Here is an 18,581-nt window from a genome sequence, read left to right as displayed (position 1 = left end):
TTCTACTTTTAATTCTTATACTTTAAGAAATATATTTTGCAAGGCTATAGTTGCCATAGATAGTGATTCCTCTGATGGTCCTGGGCAAATTAAATTGAAAACCTTCTGAAAAGTAGTCACCTTTCTAGATACCAATAAAACCATTTTTTGATTCATGGGAGGAGATCAAAATATCAAAGTTAACAGGAGATCAGAAAAAGTTGATTCTAATCCTTATACATGACTTTGAGGGGTTCAAGACTTCACTTGTGGAAGTGAATACAGACATGGTGAAAAAACAGCAAGAGAAACTAGAATTAGAAGTGCAGCCTGAAGATGTGGCTAAATTGCAGAAATCTCATGATACAACTTAAATGGATGAGGATTTAATTCTTATGGATGAGCAAAGAAAATTGCTCCTTGAGATGGAATCTACTCCTAGTGAAGATACTATGAATATTGTTGAAATGACAACAAAGGATTTAGAATGTCATATAAGCTTAGTTAATACTGCAGCATCAGAATGTGAGAGGATTGACTCCAATTTTGAAAGAGGTTTTTCAGGGGCTAAAATGCTATCATATAGCATTGCATGCTACAGAGAAATCTTTTGTAAAACAGAAGAGTTAATCCACGTGGCTAATCTCATTGTTGTCTTATCTTAAGAAACTGCTGCAGCCACCCCAACCTTCAGCAAACACCACCCTGCCCCATCAGCAGCCATCAACATTAAGGCAAGACCCTCCCCCAGCAAAAAGATAACTTGCTGAAGGCTCACATGATTGTCAGCAATTTTTAGCAATAAAATATTAATATTTTTAAATGTTCTTTTTTTGCCTTTTAGTTAAACTAATTAATTAACTCTCATATATATATATTTTATTTCAATAGCTCTTGGAGTACAAGTGTATTTTGGTTACATGGATGAATTGTACAGTGGTAAAGTCTGAGATTTTAGTGCCCCCATTACCAAAAGTAGTGTGCATTGTACCCAATATATTATTTTTAAATCTCTTACGCCCCTCCCATCCTCTGTCCTCTTCTGAGTCTTCAAAGTTTATTATATCACTCTGTATGCCAATAAAGTATTTTAAAATTAATATATGTAAATTTTTATGCATAATGTCATTGCACACTTAATAGACTACAGTATAGTGTAAACATAACTTTTACATGCACTGGGAAACCAAAAAAACTGTGTGACTGACTTTATTGCAATATTCACTTTCATGCAGTGGTCTGGAACCTAACCCACAATATCTCCAAGGTGTATCTGTAAAGAGACTAAATCCTAGATTATTGGAGTAAGAAAGGAGGTCCACAGTCTATGGGTTTGTTGTAATTTGACATAGAAGTTCTTTGATAAATAAACCAACGAAATATTTATTCCAATTTTTTAACTAATAGACGAGGAAAAGAAAATCACCTGAGGCATGAAGGAAATTGGCCATATTGACACATTGTTATAACAAGAATGTAGTGCCTTGATTTCTGGCCCTGTGGTCTTTCCCATTATATGTGTATTATTTCCACATATTCATACAAAGAAGAAAATTACAGATCTAGACAAGGCCTCAGAATTTTTAGTAAAGTGGGTCTCCAGGTAGCCCATAACAATTGACTAGCATTTTCACATGTGATCAAAGCTATTTGCCCTTGTTGATATCCCAGGAAAAACTGAGGGCATTAGACTAGAGCATTTAGTTGTAGTAAGAAGTCTAACGATGACAGTTCCAGGAAACACATTTAGACGACCAATGTCTCAGTTTCTTTACCTATATAATGGAGACAACAGTGCTCTACTTTTCCTCAGTTACAGAAAGATTGTAAGAATAAGTGAGATAGTATATGAGCATTCTAAGAGGAAAATAAAAGCTTCAATAATACCTACACCGACGCAAGGTATTATAGTTATCTATGCATGGGAAATTTCCTACCAATATTGTGTAAGGCTGTTCTTGCATTTCTATGAAGAAATATCTGAGACTAGGTAATTTATTTTTAAAAAGAGGTTAATTGGCTCACAGTTCTGCAGATTACAGGAAGCATCATGCTGACATCTGATCCTGGGGAGGCCTCAGGATCCTTACAGTCATGACGGAAGGTGAAGCGGGATCAGGCACTTCATATGGCAAAAACAGCTGGAAGAACAAGAGACTAGTGGGGCAGTGTCACACACTTTTAAATTACCAGATCTCCCAAGAACTAACTCACTATCACAAAGACAGCACCAAGCCATAAGGGATCCACATGATCCAAACACCTCTCACCAGGCCCCACCTCCAGCACTAGAGATTACAATTCAGCATGAGATTTGGGTGGGGACAAATACCTAAACTATATCAAAAGCCCAAGTTCAAACTTCTTCCCTTCCCCCTTTTTTTAACCTCCAAGGTTCTCCTTTTTCTTATCTATAAAATGTCACTAATAATACTTATAGAACTATGAGGATTAAATGAAGAACATATACAAAAGGCCCTAGCATAAGTTTTTGGCAGAATTCAAACTCAATAAAGTGTTATTATTAGCCACCTCACTAGCCACCTCTCTGGCCAGTGCTAGCAAAGTTATTGTTGGGTTGACTCTAATCTCTCAGCATAAATGAGCATGTTTCAGCCACATCCACATAAAAACCAGGAAATAAAATCTGGTAAAAGTTTGAGGTTCCCTGGATGGTGATGTATGGGACTGGTTATATTAGTTATGATGTTTTATTTCAGAAAAGCCAGAAAGGGGATACATGTGAGCAGAAAGAAAAATGAGATGAAGTCATTGATAATCCAGAGGGCTACAAGTCTATGACAATGAAAGTATGGTAATGATATCATCAGCAGCAGCAGCAGCAAAGCTAACATGTATTGAAGGCTTGCTAGCTGGCGGGCACTACACTAATCTTTTTGTATATATTATTTTACTTACTCCTATTTACAATCTTAAGAAAGTCTATTTTACTACAAGAAAACAGAGACTTGGGGAAATTAAATAATTTACCCCACATCAAAAATACAAAGTAATAGAGCTAGAATTTAACGAAGACATAACTAAATCTTATTCATATAATTAATATAAAAGCCAGGCTATGGTTCATTAATCCAATAGGCTTTTGTTGAATGCAAAGAAAGGGAAGATGGAATAATAAAAAATGAAGGCCTTTGGAAGTAGAATTTCCAGATTAAACACAGGATGCCTCATTGAACTTGGATTTCAGTTTAAGGAGATATAATATTTTAGAATTATTATGTATCAAATATTATATATCTGAAATTCAAATGTATCTCTGGGGTTTATTTGGTAAATTTGGAACCTTATTTATTTGGAAGTAGCAAGGAAAGAGCAAGTGAAGTAGGTTTTACTCAGTAAAATATGTACATAAGGGACATTTTCTGGCTACACTAAGAGGGGCATAATTTAAGAACATGTCTAATGCAAGCTGCTCAATCTCTTTATTTCATAGAAAAATAAGGCTTTCAGAAGATCCAGAATTTTTCCTATAAATATGGCTTTCTATCAGTTTTTTTTTTCTTCCTATCAGATTTTTCTTTTCAGTTATGGAGTGTCAGAGAATCTAATAGAAGCTCTGGACTATCTCTCCATCAAAAACTTATACACATGCTCATAGTTCCTCTCTCAAAGTCAATAGTGATCATTTAAAACTCATGCTTTAAAACATCAAAAGAAGACAGCAGCTGGACAATGTGCCTTGAAGTCAGAAAGACACATCTCACACAGCAGTGCATTGATAAATGTTTAAACTGACCTATTGGGGAAGGAGAGCCCTGATTTACACCACCTGCCAATTTCCATGGTGTAAATACTCCTGCTATGGCTGATTTCAAGCTACTTTCACAGCATCACTGAAATATGGAGTTGGGAAGAAATACATAATAGCACACCATTGTATACAGTGTCATATGTATATGGTAGATGTAAAAACCCCTCAAGAATATAGATAATAGTAAAATGTAAGAAAGTCATTAGGATGTAATGAGTTCTCAGTAATTATTATCTTTTTTTAATATAACATATTTAATTGTAAGTGAGTCTACACGATTTAATTTTTAATACTGGCCATGTTTGACAAATCGCTTGCAAAATCCCTGAAAAATTCTCACTGGCTCAGCCTGTCACTGGCTTGACTCCTCTTCATGGAATTTGTAATTAAGTCTCGTGGTTAACATAAAAATGAGAGAGAAGGTATTTAAAGCACTTAGAAGTTTCTGACAAGAAGCAAGAAATTGTGAGTGATTTTACTATTGTTGTTATTACTATTAATGTGTAACTTCACTCACAGGAGCTACGTTTCTTAGTAAGTAACAAGATAATTAATATTCTTGTGTAATTTTTCTATGTTACCCTTTAAAAGGGCGGATAGTTACACTATGCTCCTTCCAGTGCCTAAGGCATGTTCTGATAGTAAATTCAATTTGGAAAGGTATACTCTCTCACTACAAAATACCTAAGTTCAAAATATCACAATATTAATGGAACTTGTCAATTTCAACATAATATACTTCATGAGCCATACTGTATATATTCAACTTCCCTGGAAGAGTACTTGATTTTTTTCAAGTATAGCAGGGGTTCACTTGGGCACTGAAGTTTATTTGTTTATTTTCTTTTATCCACACTATCTGCCAATTTTAGGTGCTCAGAGAATCATTGGATCTCAATTTATATTTATATGCTCTCATTAAAACAGTAACCCTTGCTGGATTTTTAAATTTATTAAATAATATATTTTCTTCTCTTGTTCTGGTTTCCTTTTCCATTCTTAAATGTGACATAAATATTTAAAGTATTTCTGTTTCTATATGGTTACCTAGGCATTTAGACACAAGGAGGGAGCAGCAAAATCAGTAAACTGTCTTTTTTTTTTAAGTTTCAGAAATTGTCCCTTTGTTTCTATAACATGTTACAGTATGTCCATAGACTGCAGACACTGTGTTTCTCTATATCGATTTTCTAAAGCAGGATGAAACTGTAAGGATCCCTTCTATAAGGTCATCATTTATAGAATAACCACAAATGTGATCAATCAAGTCATTCCAATGGAGCAATAGCCAGTATGACCTCAACAGACTTTGGCTTTTGGAGCCAGATCGCTTTAGTGACAGACATAACCCTGGTGGGTCGGCAGCATCCTTCACTGCTCACTCTGCCATCTGCCACTGTGGAAACTTCATCATTAAAAGCAGAGTTGTTGCTGGACAAATTTGCAAATGGTTTTGAGAGCATTATTATTGCACAGAATGTTACCATCTGTAAGTAGGCAAATCTGAATTACAATATATGTCTACCTAACTCTCTTACTCTACATACAACTTAATAGAAAATTTACATGCATTAGTCTCAAAACCGGGAATATTTCCTTTTGCATTATAAAATTATAGCCTTGCAAAGGACTTCCAGAGCTTAGCTTTATGTTTTTTAAATATACCTGCATTGAAACCATCACAAATAAAAGAATATTTTATTTTGCATTTAGCTGTCTATCCTTAATCTCAAAGTATTTTTAATTATTTAATATCACTTACATTATTATATTACATTATAATATTATTATCACATATTCACATTTAAATATATCTTTTTAAGAAACATTTCAATTTTGTCTATGACACTGTACCAGGCAACCTTGGATACCATGGAATAAGTTATAAGGAGTATACAAACAATGTAATGGCAATATTAAGTGAGAATTTCCAACTTAGAAGCCAGGCACTATATATATTTATATTTTCTAAGTCCTACTGCATTGAATTAGAATTACTATAATTATAGTTATTGAATTAGAATTATATAATATTTTATATAGCTATATTATTAATAAGATATTATTATTATTGCTATTGTACAGGCAAAGTAACAAGGCAAAGAGAGGTACACTGATTGCTTAAGGTCACAAAGCAAATTCATGAAGCATGTCATATTTTTTGAACAGTACTGTATTTTTGAAAATCACAGAGCATAGATGTTAAATCCCTCCCCCAGCAATCCCCGACTCCCATTCTTCAAGTCTCGACTCAAATGTTGCATACTTCAATCCCTCAGGCAAGATTAATTATTTCTCTTTCTATATCTCCATAAAACTTAGTTCATAACTTCATCACAGCCCTCATAACATCAGATTATTGTAAATTGCATCTATCAGTCTATTCCACTAGAATATAAGTGCTCAAAGGCTTGACTTACTTTGCTGCATGAATGAAAGTCTCCTTCTGCAAATTGTGATGTGTTGTTTAACATTAGCCAATTTTAAAATATTCACTTATTCTTGTCAATCACTGTGCTAAGTTGCTGATGATATAACAGTAAGTCAAGACTGTAATGGTTCCTGCCTTCCAAAGGTAACACCTAGTAGGTGATACAGATAATCAAAAAGACTAATATAACATAGTGTGATAAGTTTAACAATTATAATAATAATGGTGACAATGATGATAAGTTAATAGTTAATAATTATTGAGTACTTTTATGTCCCAGGCCTGCTTTCAAGCACTGCACATGTATTAACCAATCGAATAAACTCAATAACAAAGGAAGTACAGAGTACTTTCATAGAAATCAGGAAGAGGACACTTAACTAAGACTTTAGAAATCAGTGAAAGCCTCCTTAACAAAGTGATTTCTAAATTAAGAGCTGAAAAATGAGTAGGAATTAGGAAGGTGATGCGGGATTCCAGGGTGTGGGAGGGTGGTGACAGAAAAGTATGTGTGTGTGTTGGGCAAGGGTTAAGGAAAGGAAAATATTTCTAACAGAAAACAAAGGCTAATCAATAGATGTATATAAAGGATACTGGGCTTTGTACGTCTAAATCAGACTATTGGTATCGTGGAGCTTAATTCTTTTGGAAACAATCACACAAACTAAAAACTGGACCAGATCCATCACCCTCATTTTACAGATAGGAGCGCCAAATCCCAGTTCGAGGAAATGAGTTTCCCATGCCATGCAGTGTCGTTGGCAAGCGTCGGGTCCCCAGACCAAGCTCCTTCCGTGACATCATGCTGCTGCTCTGTGGACTGCTAAATGGTTTCTACTTCAGCCAGCCAGCAGTAAATGCACACAGACAAACAGCATGTTTTATTATTCCCAAACACCGTGTTCCAGATCACGTTCCTCCCTTGATTTTTATTCTGCAAGAAAAACATAAATTATGGAATATAATAGCACATAACTGCACTTAATCTCTAAACAGACTTGATCTAGAAATTCAATCTTCCTCTCAACACATTGGTTCCACCTTGAAAATGTCATGACTTTTTATTGTGTAGGCTATAATTCCATCTTAATCGTATTTCTAATGGGTACTCTTAGTTGACTCTTAGTTTGAGGTGGTTTACATTAGTTGCAAGTGCATGGCTTTTGAAGGCAGACAGACTGGGGTTCCAGTTCTGGATCTGCCATTTACCAGATGTGCCACCTTAAACCAGTAGCATAGCATCTCTGCATTAGCACCTAACCTCATGGTGCTCGTGTCGGGATTAAGCGAGAACAAGCATGTAGAGTGAAATGCACAGTGCTTGGCACATGCTACATTTTGAAAACATGTTGACTTGTGAGATACATTTTTTTAACATAAAATCATAAAATTATGGTTAAAAATATCACCTGCTCCAACTCTTCCATCTTACAGATGGGGTGTGTAGACTGGTAAAATACTTTTAAAAAAAAACAGAAACTTTTATTTTACATTCAAGGAGTACATGTACAGTTTGTTACGTGAGTATACTGAGTGATGCGAGATTTGAGGTACAAATGATCCCATCATTCAGGTACTGAGCATAGTACCAGATAGTTAGTTTCGCAACCCTTGCTCCTATCCCTCCCTCCTTTATGTCCATGAGTAGCCAATGTTTAGCTCCCACTTATAAGTGACAGCATGCAGTATTTGGTTCTCTATTTCTGCTTTAGTTTGCTTAGGATGATGGCCTCTATCTGCATCCATGTTGCTGCAAAGGATGTGATTTTATTCTTTTTTATGGCTGCATAGTATTTCATGGTGTATATGTATCACATTTTGTTTGTTCAATCCAACACTGATGGGCCCCTAGGTTGATTCCATGTCTTTGTTATTGTGAATAGTGCTGCCATGAACATGTGAGTGCATGTGTCTTTTTGATAGAATCATTTATTTTCTTTTGGTTATATACCCAGTAATGGGATTGCTGGGTCAAAGATAGTTCTATTTTTTAGTTCTTTGAAAAATCTCTAAACTACTTTCCACAGTGGCTGAACTAATTTACATTCACACCAACAGTGTATAAGTGTTCCCTTTGCTTCACAGCCTTGCCAGTATCTGTTTTATGACTTTCTAATAATAGCCATTCTGACTGATATGAGATGGTATCTCTCATTATGGTTTTGATTTGCATTTCTCTGATGACTAATGATGCTGAGCATGTTTTCATATATTTGCCTTGTGTGTCTTCTTTTGAGAAGTTAGACCGGTAAAGTTTTACCAAAATGAAATATCCAATTAGTTTCCACCACCAGGCTATGAATTTTGTAAAAGCATGAATTTCCTCGATTCTAACATCTACCACCATGACAAACCCTTAATAAGTATAAATACATGTTGGTTGAATTATCTAATTATTTAGTGGTTGAGCAAAGGCTACAACTCAAGCTTCCTGACATCTAGTTCTGGCTTTTTTTTTTTCCGCGAAAAATTAAGGTAAAATAAGAATCTTTGATTTTTTTCAATTTGAAAAGTTTGTTCTGGGGAAAATCTGGTCCTGTGAATTTCAAGTTATTCTATGATGCTCTAATATGTTGCTTTTCATTCTGCCTGGACACAGTTTATACAAATTCACGTGAATATTAAATAGTTGGGAAGGGAGTAGGGACTTTCCTTGAGCAATTAGGAAGTGAGACAATGCTTTAGTGTGAATACCCTGCTGGGTGGTGGATATATGGTATGACTCAGGCACTGTGTTTATGCATTTTAAATTGCTTTCTTTACAACTCTAGTCTAGAGGAAATATATGTCTGAGCCAAACTGGGACAGGGCATTCCAACCCAGTGAAGTGAAACTGAGAAATCTCAAACAGGCACCATACTCCTTGAACTTGGCTACTCTAATTATGTAGAAATGAATTTCACAATGAGCTCCTCTAACATACTGTACTTACGAAAAACCAAAACCATATAAACAGAGCGTGAACAAATGTTATTTCCAAACCCACTTCAGTTGCTTAAGCTGTGGAGCTCCTGGCCCTAATTTTAGTAGCAGCATTAACAGCTGGTGGAAATAATGCCATGGTTTGTAGATGTGAAATACCATAGAAACCTGATCAGTTTCTCTTGATGAGGTAACATCAGACTCACAATAAATAAGTGCAAGTTTTGTGGTTTTTTTGATTCATCTACTTAAGAAAAAACAGCTATTATTTTATGCCAAAAATGTGAGCAGTGGTTCCTACTCTTCCCTTTGCTATTCCCTCTTAAGTCAGTGATAAAATATACATGGAACAAATTATCTCTGTCTGCCAATTATGGTTGGAAGTATAACATTATCCTTTAACTTAACATTTATGAAGCAATTTGCCATAGAAATAGGGGTGATGTGATGGTTTTCAGATGGTAAACTGTGCTAACTGCTTGAAAATGCAAACAATTTAGGAGCTGACAGGTTCAATTCTCAAGCAGAGGAGGTGCATTGTGATGTTTGGCATTGGTTAAATATTCAATCATTCCACTACCCTGTCTGTGGGAAATATGTTAATGGATTATTGCTACAGCCTTTGAACTCCCAGGGCAAGTGAAGCCCAGAATTCCATAGCCTTGATGCCAGTGGGTGTGATTACATTTGATGGATGCAAATAACCTTGGCTTTAATATTTTGATTGATCTGGAATGTATTAAAGAGGAATTTTTATCACACAAACAGAATCCTACAGAATCAAATTCTACTCTAGAAGTCCATTCTGTTTACTCTCACTAATGCGTACTCTTGTAGATACAGAAATGTCTCCTGACTTTTCTTATTTTATATTAACAACACGTATTTTAGCTCAGCCACCACCCAACAAATTAAAACGAGTCCTTAAAAAATAATACGCAAACAAAACAAAAATGAAATAAAAATAATAAACCTCTCTTACAGAAAGTTTTTAAAAGTTTTTAATTCTAGGAAATTTTATATTTTTAAAGAAAGTACAGCCAAAGATCTGGTTATCACAGACAATAAAAACACAAGTTAAGCAATGGAAGCAGGCTATTTTTTCCTGATTACAAAAGAAAGAAAGAAATCTATGGCATGTAGTAAGGTGTCCATGTGTCTAGTTCACGAGGTTCATGACTCAAACTGGAAAGTTCACTGAAGAACACGCAATCATTTTTACTGGATTACACTTTTGAATATGTTTGGATAAGGAAGCTGAGGAAATATTTTTAAATATTTAAGATAAACTTGGAATGTTTGACACAGTTGAAATTTGAGCTTTATTACATGGGCTCATAATAACAGTGAGAGTTTTTCATTCCTGTTCTGGTTTGTGTACATGTTGCACTTTTGTTTTTCTTTAGGAGGGATAGGGTACCCAAGGAAATGAGGGAGAAAAACAAACTGAAATAGTGCACAAAATGTCTCCATAGAAATATAAGCTGTAGCCTTTGTTCTTGTTTCTGTCAAATAGTGAACTTTTTGGTAACATAATAATTATGTTCATATTCTCACTTTATTGCAATCCCACAGTAGCACTGTGTGCAAGGTGCCCTTTATAGATTAGATAGTCTTCCTCAATCAGAAAACTGAGGTGAATAAATATGTACAAGTTGTTATTAATGCTGAAAATCTCCTCTGGCAGCCCATTTCTTGTTTGGACTGTTTTTGGTTGGCCTTCATTTAGGGATGATGTACTGAGCCAGGACACAGGCATAAACATTAACACTGGCACTGCAACCTTGCTGGCTTGTACTGTGCTAGAATTTATGAGGTCTCTTCCTAGAATTAAGACTCCAGTAGTGATTTAAACCAAATTAATCACTGTGGCCATATTGGTTCAGTTCAACTCTGGAATATCTTAACTTGGTTAGTGATGCATTTACCGGCAATTAAAATAAATACAAGAATATATATTATTCTCTCACTAAGAGGCAAAACTAGTAAGTATAACATAACGTAAGTGTTGAGTTGCTCAGAATTTTCATCAGCCCTTTAATATTTTAAATATCTCTTATAGTTAAGATGCCAGAATCTGTCTATATTATAAAATATATTTATTATATATAAATATATTTATAATATGGTTCATATTTATAAAACATTTATATTTAAAAATTATTAACCATCTTTTTATTAAATGTAATATTTTAAAATTAATTTACCTGAAATAAAATTTAGTTACCTATAAATACCAATAATTCTATAAAATAAATGATTTTTCTCTGTCTTCTTCATAACAACCAGCATAGAGATTTGCCCATATTTATATGAGGAAAAAAAATGGGGCTGTTGAAGTAAAACTAACATGTATTTTAAGTCTCATAGCTGCTAAGTGTTGCCACAATAATGCTGTGTAACAAACTACCCACAACTCAGGGCCTTAAAACAACAATCATTTATTCTTGTCGACCTGTGAGTTCTTTTCTGAGCTCCTCTCAGTAGCGAAGGGCCTTATGAAATGCAGCTAATCACAATCAGCACCTTTTCAACTTTCTGCTTCAAAAGCTCCTCCTCCAAAGCTGGCATTTCAGTATTTATTTATTTTATTTCTTCAGCGTAACCACAGGTGACAGTCTTACCAAATGTTTTGCCACTACATAATATTTTTCTGGCCTATTTGAAAAGTTTCTTTGCTCTCTGCCATTCAGTTCCAAAGCCACTGGCAAATATTTTAAATATTGGTTATGACAGTACCCCACTTTTAGGTACTGACTTCTACATTAGTTAATATTCCTGTATTAGTTAATAATACCACTTAGAAAATCACTCCACAATCCAATGGCTTAAAATAACAATTATTTATTAACTTTTGTGTTTTTGTAGGTCAGGTAGCTGTCGAGGCTGAGCTCAGCTGGTCTTGGCTCCAAGCTGTGAGTCAGGTCTGTGCATGCTCTGGTCTCTGCTGTACATTACGCTCAGGTCTGTTCCATGTGCCAAAACTCTAGGGTCCCAGCTGAACTGCCAATAACTCCCTACGAGAATCTCCTCATATAATTCCAGAAGTGCATGAAACACGCCCAAACACACAAGCACATCTCAGTTCTCTACTTGTCACATCTGCTACTAACATCTTTTGTCCAACACAAATTATATGACTGAGGATCAGGGAAATACACTGTGTGTATTCCAAATCCATGGCAAAGTGCATATGTATATATTACTAAGGGGAACCAAACAATTGTGATCAGTAATTGACAAACAATAGGCCCCATCGTCGAAGGACCAATGAAATAATCCAATTTATCATCACTCTACTAAAGATTATGAAAAGTGATACTTAACCTCTTTTTCAATTCCAGTTTCAGCATTCTTATTATATTTTCTAAAACATGCCAACAGCAAGAAACATTAAGCCAGTTCAATAATTCTATAATCTGCTCAATCATATAGTAGAAAATGTTACTTAAACCAAATGAATAATTTATATATTATTTATATATATATATATACACTTATATATTTAGGTGATGTAGTTTATAATGCTTAATAATTTTCGCAGAAATTAGTGACGTAGTGGAAATCATCAGATCTCACTTAGCTTTCTAACTTATTTTAAAACGCCCTTTTCAATGTCATTAGGAAATCATTTTTGTTAACTTTTTTCTCAAAAACATCCAGTAAGTTTACATTAATAAGAAGCTTCTTCTCTGAAATTGATTCTTCATCTTGTCATAGACTACACACATATTATCTTCAATCCTCAATAGTGAACTAGCAGTGAGAGCAGAAAATGTCTACAGCCCAAAGTCACATTGTCCAAGGTGGAAAAAGTCACTCCAAACATATGCTGCAGTCATTGTCCAGGAGATCTTAGTAAATGAACAAGGGCAAGACAATGGGAGGCTTTAGGCAGAACTTAATTATTGGGAGTCAGGTAAGGCAGCTATGTTCTTAGGTGCAGGTGGAGTATATACATGTTGGAGTAGCCACACACAGAGGGGCAGAGGCATTTCCTAGTAACCCCTAGAGGGGAGACTAGCTAAGTTCTTTATGCCGGGTTTGGAGCCACAGAAAGAACTTCGATCTCATTTAGTGACATAGCAATAGATTATAAGGATGTGCCCTCTTAAGGATTGGCTTAAAAACTGGTCTTTTGTAATAAAGAATTTGGCCAAGTTAAGATCCCTCTTTCTCAATTTTTTGGAATAGTTTCAGTAGAACTGGTACCAGCTCTTCTTTGTATGTCTAGTGCAGTTTGGCTATGAATCCATCTGGTCCAGGGATTTATTTGATTCATAGGTTTTTAATGACAGATTCCATTTTAGAACTTGATATTGTTCTGTTCAGGATTTCAATTTCATCTTAATTTAATCTTGTAAGGGTGTGTGTCCAGGAATTTGTCGATTTCCTCTAGATTTTCTAGTATGTGTGCATAGTGGTGTTCATAATCATCTCTGAAAATCTTTTGTATTTCTGTGGAAATGGTTGTAATGTAATTTTGTCTTTTCTGATTATGCTTGCTTGGGTCTTCTATCTTTTTTCTTTGTTAATCTAGTTAACAGTCTATCAATCTTGCTTATCCTTTCAAAGAACGAACATTTGCTTTGGTTGATTTTTTGTATAAATTTTTGGTCTCAATTTTGTTGAGTTATTCTCTGATTTTAGTGATTTCTTCTGTTAGCTTTGGAGTTAGTTTGTTCTTGTTTTTCTAGTTCCTCTAGGTGTGATAGTAGATAGTTAATTTGAGATATTTCTAACTTCTTGATGTAAGAATTTAGTCTATGAATTTTTCTCAACACTGATTTTGCTATATCCCAGATATTTCGCTGTGTTGTGTCTCCATTTTCATTTATTTCAAATAATTTTTTTATTCCTGCCTTAATTTCATTGTTTACCCCAAAGTCATTCAGGAGCAAGTTATTTAATTTACATATAGTCATGTGAGATTTTCTTGTTATTTATTTCTATTTTTACTGTGCTATGGTCTGAGAGTATGGTTGGTATGACTTTGATTTTTTTTGGTTTATTGGGACATGTTTTATGGCTGAGCCCATGGTCAATTGTAGGGTATTTTTGTGTGCAGATGAGAAGAATATACATTCTGTGGTTGATGTGGGAAGTAGTCTATAGATGTCTATTAGGATCTATTGGTCAAGTATTGAATTTAAGTTTAGAATTTCTTTGTTAGCTTTATGCCTTGATGATCTGTCTACTGCTATCTGTGGGGTGTTGAAGTCTCCAACTATTAGCTACACAACTATTATTGTGTAGCTATCTAAGTTTTTTTGTAGGTCTGTAAGTACTTGTTTTATGAATCTGGGTGCTCCAGTGTTGGGTGTGTATATATTTAGTTACACACCCAGTTAGGCCTTCATGTTGAATTGAATGCTTTTTCATTATGTAATGCCCTTCTTCATCCTTTTTTACTATTATTGGTTTAAAGTCTGTTTTATCTGATATAAGAATAGTGGCACCTGCTTTTTTGATGTTTTCCATTTACATGGTAGATATTGCTTCAAATCTTCTCTTTGAGCCTATGTGTGTTATTACATATAATATGGTACTTTTGAAGATAGCAGATAAATGGGCCTTGTTTTTTCACCCAACTTGTCACTCTGTGCCTCTTCAGTGAGGGCATTTAGACCATTTTCATTCCAGGTTAATATAGATTTGTGAGGTTTTCAACCTATAGTGAGGTTGTTAGCTGGTTGCGTTGTAGTTTCTTTTCTTTTCTTTTTTTTTTTTTTGAGACAGAGTCTTGCTCTGTTGCCCAGGCTGGAGTGCAGTGGCGCGATCTTGGCTCACTGCAAGCACTGCCTCCAGGGTTCACGCCATTCTCCTGCCTCAGCCTCCCAAGTAGCTGGGACTACAGGCGCCTGCCACCATGCCCAGCTAATTTTTTGTATTTTTAGTAGAGACAGGGTTTCACTGTGTTAGCCAGAACAGGCTAGATCTCCTGACCTCGTGATCTGCCCACCTCAACCTCCCAGAGTGCTGGGATTACAGGCGTGAGCCACCGCACCTGGCTGCCTTGTAGTTTCTATTGTAACTGCTTTGTAGTTGCTTTACAGGGTTTGTGGACTGTGTACATAAGTGTGTTTTTGTGGTGGCATGTATTATTCTTTTTTCCCCGTTTAGAAATTCCAGGCTCTCCTGTAAGGCTGGCCTAGTGGTGATGAATTTCCTTAGCAATTGCTTGTTGTGAATTTTTTTATTTCTCTACTGCTTATGAAGCTGAGTACAAAGCCAGCATCATCCTGACACCAAAACCTGGCAAGACATAACAAAAAAACTACATCCCAATATTCCTGATGAACATAGAAACAAAAATCCTCACCCAAATTATAGAAAATTGAATCCAGCAGCACATCAAAAAGTTAAGTCACCATAATCAAGTAGGCTTTATTCCTGCCATGCAAGGATGGCTCAACGTACACAAATCAATAAATATGATTCACCACATACACATAATTAAAAATAAAACCACATAATCATCTCAATAGATGCAGAGAATACTTTTAATAAAATCTAACATCTCTTCATGATAATCTAACGTCTCTTCATGAAAATCTAACATCTCTTCAATGAACTAGGCATTGAAGGAATGTACCTCAAAATGACAAGAGCTGTCTCTGGCAAACCCACAGCCAGCAACATATTAAACAGGCAAAATCTGGAAGCATTTCCCTGAAGGACTGGAACACAACAAGATTCCCCATTCCCACCACTCCTGTTCAGTGTAGTGCTGGAAGTCCTAGCCAAAGCAATCAGGCAAGAGAAGGAAATAAAAGACATCCACATAAGACAATAAAAAGTCAAATTACTTCTCTTCACTGGTGATATGACTCTATATTTAGAAAACCCTAAAGACACCATCAAAAGTCTCCCCAATCTGATAAATGATTTCAGTAAAGTTTCTGGATACAAAGTCAATGTACAAAAATTCAGTAATATTTCTATATACTAATGATGTCCAAACTGAGAGCCAAATCAAGAACACAATCTCCTTTATATAACCACAGAAAAAATAAAATGCCTAGGAATACATCTAACCAAAGAGGTGACAGATCTCTACAAAGAAAAAAAAACCACAAAACCCTGGTAAAAGAAATCAGAGATAACATAAACAAATTGGAAAAACATTCTATGCTCATGGATTAGAAGTGTTAATATCATTAAAATCATCATACTACCCAAAGCTATTACAGAGTCAATGCTATTACTATCAACCTACCAATGTCATTTTCTTTACAAAATTAGAAAAAAAAATTCTAAAATTCATATGGAATTAAAAAAAAAAATCCCAAATTGCAAAAGCAATCCTAAACCAAAAAAAAAAAAAAAAAAAAAAAAGCTGGAAGCATCACAGTACCCAACTTCAAACTATACTATTAGCGAAAACCAAAACATGGTACTGGTACAAAAATAGACACATAGACCAATGGAATCAAATAAAGTCACATACTTACAACCATCTCATCTTCAACAAAGCTGACAAAAATAAACAATGGGGAAAGGACTCTCTATTCAATAAATGGTACCAGGATATCCAGCTAGCCATATGCAGAAGAATGAAATTGAATCCTTACTTTTCACCATATACAAAAATTAACTCCAGATGGATTAAAGATTTAAATGTAAGTCCTCATACTATAAAATTCCTATAAGAAAACCTAGGAAATACCATTCTGAACATCAGCCTTGGCAAAGAACTTATGACTAAGTCCTCAAAAGCAACTGAAACAAAAACAAAAAATGATAAGTGGGATCAAATTAAACTAAAAAACTTTTGCACAATGAAAGAAAACATCAACAGAATAAACAATCCACAGAATGGGAGAAAATATTCATAAATTATGCATTCAACAAAGGTCTAATATCCAGAATTTTAAGAAACCTAAACAAATCAATAAGCAAAAACCAAAATACCCTATTAAAATATGGGCAAAGGACATTAACAGGCTCTTCTAAAAAGACACATAGGCAGCCAACAAATATGAAAAAAAATGCTCCAAATCACTAATCATCAGAGAAATGCAAATCAAAACAACAAAGAGATACCACCTCATACCTGTCAGAATGGCTATGATTAAAAAGACAAAAAAAAACAGAGGCCAGTGATATGGTTTAGCTGTGTCCCCACCCAAATCTCATCTCTAATTGTAACTTCCACAATTCCCATGTTTTGTGGAAGGAACCCAGTGGGAGGTAACTGATTCATGAGGGTGGGTCTTTACCATGCTGTTCTTGTGATAGTGAATATGTCTTATAAAGTCTGATGACTTTAAAAATGGAAGTTTCCCTGCACAAGCTCTCTCATTTTGTCTGGTGCCATCCATGTAAGATGTGACTTGCTTCTCTTTGCCTTCTGTCATGATTGTGAGGTCTCCCCAGCCATGTGGAACTGTGAGTCCATTAAACCTCTTTTTATTCTTAGTCTCAGGTATGTCTTTATCAGGAGCATGAAAATGGCTAATACAGTAAATTGGTACCAAGAGTGGGGCACTACTAAAAAGATACCCGAAAATGTGGAAGTGACTTTGAAACTGGGTAACAGGTGTTGGAACAGTTGGAGAGTCCAGAAGAAGACAGGAAAGTGTGGGAAAGTTTGAAATTCCCTAGAGACTTATTGAATGGCTTTGACTAAAATGCTGATAATGATATGGACAATGAAATCCAGGCTGATGTGGTCTCAGATGGAGATGAGGAACTTGTTAGGAACTGGAGCAAAGGTGACTCTTGTTATGTTTTAGCAAAGAGACTGGTGGCATTTTGCCCCTGCCCCAGAGATCTGTGGAAATTTGAACTTTGAAAGAGATGATTTAGGGTATCTGGCAGAAGAAATTTCTAAGGAGCAAAGCATACAAGATGTGACTTGGGTGCTGCTAAAGGCATTCCGTTTTATAAAGGAAGCAGAGCATAAAAGTTCAGAAATTTGCAGCCAACGCTGTGATAGAAAAGAAAATCCCATTTTCTGAGGAGAAATTCAAGCTAGCTGCAGAAATTTGCATAAGTAACAAGGAGAAGAATGTTATTTACCAAGACAATGGGGAAAATGTCTCCAGAGCATGTCAGAGGGCTTCATGGCAGTCCCTCCTTTAACAGGTCCAGAGGCCTAGGAGGAAAAAGTGGCTTCATGGGCCAGGCCCAGGGTCCCTGTGCTGTGTGAAGCCTAGGGACATGATGTCCTCTGTCCCAGCCCCTCCAGCTGTGGCTGAAAGTGGCCAATGGAGAGCTTGGGCCATGGCTTCAGACGGTACAAGCCCCAAGCCTGGACAGCTTTCACGTGGTGTTGAGGCTGCAAATGCACAGAAGTCAAGAATTAGGGTTTGGGAACCTCTGCCTAGATTTCAGAAGATGTATGGAAATGCCTGTATGCTCAGGCAGAAGTTTGCTGAAGAGGTGGTATCTCCAAGGAGAACCTCTGCTAGGGCAGTGCAGAAGGGAAATGTGGGGTCAGAGACCCCAGAAAGAGTCCCTACTAGGGCACTG

The sequence above is a fragment of the Symphalangus syndactylus genome, chromosome 10, assembly GCF_028878055.3.
Source record: "Symphalangus syndactylus isolate Jambi chromosome 10, NHGRI_mSymSyn1-v2.1_pri, whole genome shotgun sequence".
NCBI classification, from domain to species: Eukaryota; Metazoa; Chordata; class Mammalia; order Primates; family Hylobatidae; genus Symphalangus; species Symphalangus syndactylus.
This window is presented reverse-complemented; position numbering follows the sequence as displayed.